We start from the raw sequence: 6,000 nt of genomic DNA on the forward strand, positions 1-6,000 counted from the left end.
GCACCCTCTTTACTCTTGCCTCAGCCTGCAAATCCCAGCAGCTGAGAAGGAGCTCTTTCGAGCTCCCCTGGTCTCTGCTAGCAGCACTGGTCTGTCAAGGGAGCTAACATTTTTCTTCCTGCTAGGCACCCAATCCTCTCTCCTTAAGCTCCAGGAGATAATTGACTGGGCTCTCCCAAGAGATCTTTTATGAGCCTGCCATGCCCTGACTGGCTGCTCTACTCAGACCTTCTCTAATTGGCAGCCTCCCTAGGGCTCTATTAACCCCTTAGAGGCCAGTGTGTGACCAATGTCCCATCGCTGTACACCTTTACCAAAGAATATTACAGTTAGGGAATGTGCTACAGAGCACATACAGTATGTGAATAAACAGGTAAAGAGATGACTAAAGACTTAATTCATGAAACTTCTGAAATATCTGTATGAATGTATAGAATTACTTTGCATATCTTAAAAGCCGCTACAACGTTGGCCCTGTAGAGCTGCCTAAATTCACAAAACAGGAATATACTAACAACCGCCCCAATGTGAGGCATTATTTGTGTCATAAATATAAAGGGAAGGTAAACCCCTTTAAAATCCCTCCTGGCCAGAGGAAATCTCCTCTCACCTGTAAAGGGTTAAGAAGCTAAAGGTAACCTCGCTGGCACCTGACCAAAATGACCAATGAGGAGACAAGATACTTTCAAAAGCTGGGAGGAGGGAGAGAAACAAAGGGTATGTGTGTCTGTCTATATTCTGTCTTTGCCGGGGATAGACCAGGAATGAAGCCTTAGAACTTTTAGTAAGTAATCTAGCTAGGTACGTGTTAGATTATGATTTCTTTAAATGGCTGAGAAAAGAATTGTGCTGAATAGAATAACTATTTCTGTCTGTGTATCTTTTTTGTAACTTAAGGTTTTTGCCTAGAGGGGTTCTCTATGTTTTGAATCTAATTACCCTGTAAGGTATTTACCATCCTGATTTTACAGGGGGGATTTTTTTTTTTATTTCTATTTACTTCTATTTCTATTAAAAGTCTTTTTGTAAGAAAACTGAATGCTTTTTCATTGTTCTCAGATCCAAGGGTTTGGGTCTGTGGTCACCTATGCAAATTGGTGAGGCTTTTTATCCAACATTTCCCTGGAAAGGGGATTATCTTTGTGAATTGCAGGTTTTCTTTGCCTGGAGGCAGAGTACTTAACTCCTGCAGGGAAATTCACAGTCTTCCAACCCAGAGTTGTTTTTTTTTCTTTTTCCCTAAAAGTAAATAGAAGGGGGGGTGTTCTACCCATTTGCCTGGAGACAAAAGTGGCAGGTTTTTTTTTTTTTTGGATTTTGATTTTTTATAAGGAGCACAAGTTTAAAAAGGAAACTTGTTTTTTCTTTGGGCTGGGTAAACAGGTTTCCAAGTAGTTGGAAGTTTTTTGCTTTGATTTGGGCCCAGAGCAGAGGCAAGGGAATTGTCTTTTTCTGTAGGCTGACAATCACTATCAGAGAATAGGTATTCTATTCCAGCACAGCAAAATTTTACAGCCAAGTTTTGTTTGTTTATTTCTAAACTTCGGGTGTAAAGTTAGTTAAAAACAGAGAGGTTAGAATGACAAAATCCGCGGCTCGACTACAGCTGGAATTAGCCAGATTTCAGGCTGAGGAAAGACAAAGGGAACATGAAAGACAGATAGAACTCATGCGGCTGAAGAAGGAGGAGAAGGAACAAGAAAGGGAGGCAGCGAAAGAGGCAGAACTACACCAAGCGGCTGCTCACAGGAGAGCTATGGAAGCAAGGGACAAAGAACTGGAGGAGAAGGAAAAAGAGAGGAAGTATGTGGAGGAGATAGAGAAGATAAAGGTTCAGCAGAATATCCCAACAAACCCTAGCAATCCTTCTCCAAGTACCACTTCCCATCCCAGAAAGTTGATACTGAGGCCTTCCTAGAAAACTTCGAAAGGGCCTGCCTTGGGTACAGCCTCTCTACTGACCAATACATGGTAGAGCTGAGGCCGCAGCTCAGTGGACCCTTAGCTGAGGTGGCAGCTGAAATGCCTAAAGAACACATGAACAAGTATGAACTGTTTAAATCCAAGGCGAGAGTCAGAATGGGGATAACACCCGAGCAGTCTCGTCGGAGGTTCAGAGCCCTAAGGTGGAAACCAGACGTGTCATTTACCCGACATGCCTACCACATTGTGAAATATTGGGATGCCTGGATATCCGGAGCAAGTGTTGAATCTCCAGTAAATTTGCCCTTCCTAATGCAAATGGCACAATTCTTAGAGGGTGTTCCTGAAGAAATAGAAAGGTACATCCTAGATGGGAAGCCCAAAACTGTAATCGAGGCAGGAGAGATTGGAGCCAGATGGGTGTAGGTGGCAGAGAAGAAAAAAACTGGTCGCAGTTGGAGCGGAGACCAGAAGGGACAACCCCAGACCACACCCTATTACCGGGGGCCGCCCAAAGCCCCACCTACCTCCCAAAGAACCCTCCAGACCCCTTATCGTCCCACCACCCCGTTCTCCAGCAACCCTCCTCACCCCAGTGACCCGTCAGCTGGACGATGTTTTAAATGTAACGAGCTGGAGCATGTAAAGGCCAACTGCCCCAAGAACCCCAACAGATTACAGTTCATTGCACCGGAATCACACCAGAGGTCCACAGGCCCAGATACCTCCCAGATACCCTTGGAGCGGAGGGAAACTGTGAGTGTGGGCGGGAAGAAGGTCACCGCGTGGAGGGACACCAGAGCACAAGAGTCAGCTATCCATGCTTCCTTAGTGGACCCCAAGTTAATCAACCCAGAGATCCAAGTGACGATTCAACCCTTCAAGTCCAACTCTCTCAATTTGCCTACAGCCAGGTTGCCTGTCCAGTACGAGGGCTGGTCAGGAACGTGGACTTTTGCAGTCTATGATGATTATCCCATCCCCATGCTGTTGGGGGAAGACTTGGCCAATCATGTGAAGCAGGCCAAGAGGGTGGGAATGGTCACCCGCAGCCAGGCCAAACAAGCCGTGAGGCCTAGCTCTGTTCTGGAAACTTCTATCAGGACCCGGTCAGAGGTGATGGACCCGGACCCCAGACCAATGTCTGCAACAGCAGTAGTGGATCCAGTCCCAGAGACCCAGACGGAACCAGTCCCAGAACCGGAACCAGCCGAACAACCAACACCAGACCCATTGCCAGCACTGAATCCAGTACTTGCAACCTCAACACCAGAGGGCCCCACCGAACCTGAACTGGCAGCAGCCGATAACCCGACACAAGAGGCTCAGCCGGAGCCTGAATCCCAACATAGTGCACCAGCGGAGAGCGGTTCACAGTCAACAGAAACAGCCCCATCCCCTATATTGCTTCCAGAGGGACCAAGCCTAGGTCCACAATCCAATGAGGAACTGATGTCTCCAGCATCAAGGGAACAGTTCAAGACTGAACAGGAAGCAGATGAAAGCCTCCAGAGAGCTTGGACAGCGGCACGGAGCAACCCACCGCCTCTCAGCTCTTCTAATCGATCCAGGTTTGTTGTAGAAAGAGGACTTTTATACAAGGAAACTCTTTCTGGTGGACACCAGGAAGACTGGCATCCTCAGAGACAGTTGGTAGTTCCAACTAAATACCGGGCCAAGCTCTTGAGCTTAGCCCACGATCACCCTAGTGGCCATGCTGGGGTGAACAGGACCAAAGACCGTTTGGGGGGGTCATTCCACTGGGAGGAAATGGGCAAGGATGTTTCTACCTATGTCAAGGTTCCTCCCCCACTCTGAACTCTAGGGTACAGATGTGGGGACCTGCATGAAAAACCTCCTAAGCTTATCTTTACCAGCTTAGGTCAAAACTTCCCCAAGGTACAAAATATTCCACCCTTTTGTCCTTGGATTGGCCGCTACCACCACCAAACAAATACTGGTTACTGGGGAAGAGCTGTTTGGACACGTCTTTCCCCCCAAAATACTTCCCAAAACCTGGCACCCCACTTCCTGGACATAGTTTGGTAAAAAGCCTCACCAATTTGCCTAGGTGACTACAGACCCAGACCTTTGGATCTTAAGAACGATGAACAATCCTCCCAACACTTGCACCCCCCCTTTCCTCACCAATTTGCATAGGTGACCACAGATCCAAACCCTTGGATCTGAGAACAATGAAAAAGCATTCAGTTTTCTTACAAAAAGACTTTTAATAGAAATAGAAGTAAATAGAAATAAAAAAAAAAATCCCCCCTGTAAAATCAGGATGGTAAATACCTTACAGGGTAATTAGATTCAAAACATAGAGAACCCCTCTAGGCAAAAACCTTAAGTTACAAAAAAGATACACAGACAGAAATAGTTATTCTATTCAGCACAATTCTTTTCTCAGCCATTTAAAGAAATCATAATCTAACATGTACCTAGCTAGATTACTTACTAAAAGTTCTAAGGCTTCATTCCTGATCTATCCCCGGCAAAACCAGAATATAGACAGACACACATACCCTTTGTTTCTCTCCCTCCTCCCAGCTTTTGAAAGTATCTTGTCTCCTCATTGGTCATTTTGGTCAGGTGCCAGCGAGGTTACCTTTAGCTTCTTAACCCTTTACAGGTGAGAGGAGATTTCCTCTGGCCAGGAGGGATTTTAAAGGGGTTTACCCTTCCCTTTATATTTATGACACGCCCCCCAAATCTCAGCTAGGGTGAAACACTGGCTGGGATTTCTTCCTGGAGCTCTAGGAAAAACAGAGTTAATAAGACACATGCATCTCTAAATATACTACCAAGTACATAAAGACTAACAATATTTTCCACATCTCAAGGACGATTTTAACCAGTTGATTCTGGGAAACTTTCACGGGAGAGTGCATCAGCCACTTTGTTAGAAGCTCCTGAGATGTGTTGGATGTCGAAATCAAAATCTTGGAGAGCTAAACTCCACCGAAGAAGTTTTTTGCTATTTTCTTTGACGGTGTGAAGCCACTTCAGTGCAGCAGGGTCGGTTTGCAGGTGGAAATGCCGTTCCCAAACATATGGGCGTAGCGTTTCCAGAGCATAGACAATGGCGTATCATTCTTTTTCAGTGACTGACCAGTGGCTTTCCCTCTCAGACAGTTTTTTGCTGAGAAACACTACAGGGTGGAATTCTTGATCAGGTCCTTTCTGCATTAAAACTGCTCCCACACCACGCTCGGACGCATCTGTGGTTACTAGGAACGGTTTGTCAAAGTCTGGGGCCCTTAGTACAGGGTCAGACATGAGTGTCGCTTTAAGCTTGTTAAAGGCCTTCTGACACTTTTCGGTCCACTGAACAGCATTTGGCTGTTTCTTTTTGGTTAGGTCTGTCAGTGGGGCGGCGATTTGGCTGTATTGTGGTACAAATCGTCTGTAATAACCGGCCAAGCCTAAGAAGGATTGAACCTGTTTCTTTGACTTTGGGACAGGCCACTTTTGGATAGCATCCACTTTGGCCTGTAGGGGGCTGATAGTTCCTTGACCCACCTGGTGTCCAAGGTAAGTCACTCTGTTTAGGCCTATTTGACACTTCTTAGCCTTAACAGTTAGTCCTGCCTCCCTTATGCGCTCAAGGACTTTTTGTAGATGTTCCAGGTGGTCTGCCCAGGAATCCGAAAATATGGCCACATCGTCAAGGTAGGCGACTGCATATTCTCCTAATCCCGCTAGGAGACCATCTACAAGTCTTTGGAAGGTGGCGGGTGCATTTCGCAGCCCGAAAGGGAGTACATTAAATTCATACAGCCCGAGATGTGTGGTGAAGGCTGACCTTTCCTTGGCAGACTCATCTAGCGGTACCTGCCAGTACCCCTTGGTTAAGTCCAAGGTAGAGATGAACTGGGCCCGTCCCAGTTTCTCTAATAGTTCATCTGTGCATGGCATTGGATAGTTGTCTGGGCGAGTTACAGCATTTAGCTTACGGTAGTCCACGCAAAAACGTATTTCCCCATCTGGTTTGGGAACTAGAACCACTGGAGATGCCCATGCACTTTCAGAGGGGCGGATTACACCCATCTGTAACATCCTGGATCTCCCGTT

The sequence above is a fragment of the Chelonia mydas genome, chromosome 13 (genome assembly GCF_015237465.2).
Source record: "Chelonia mydas isolate rCheMyd1 chromosome 13, rCheMyd1.pri.v2, whole genome shotgun sequence".
Taxonomy (NCBI): domain Eukaryota; kingdom Metazoa; phylum Chordata; order Testudines; family Cheloniidae; genus Chelonia; species Chelonia mydas.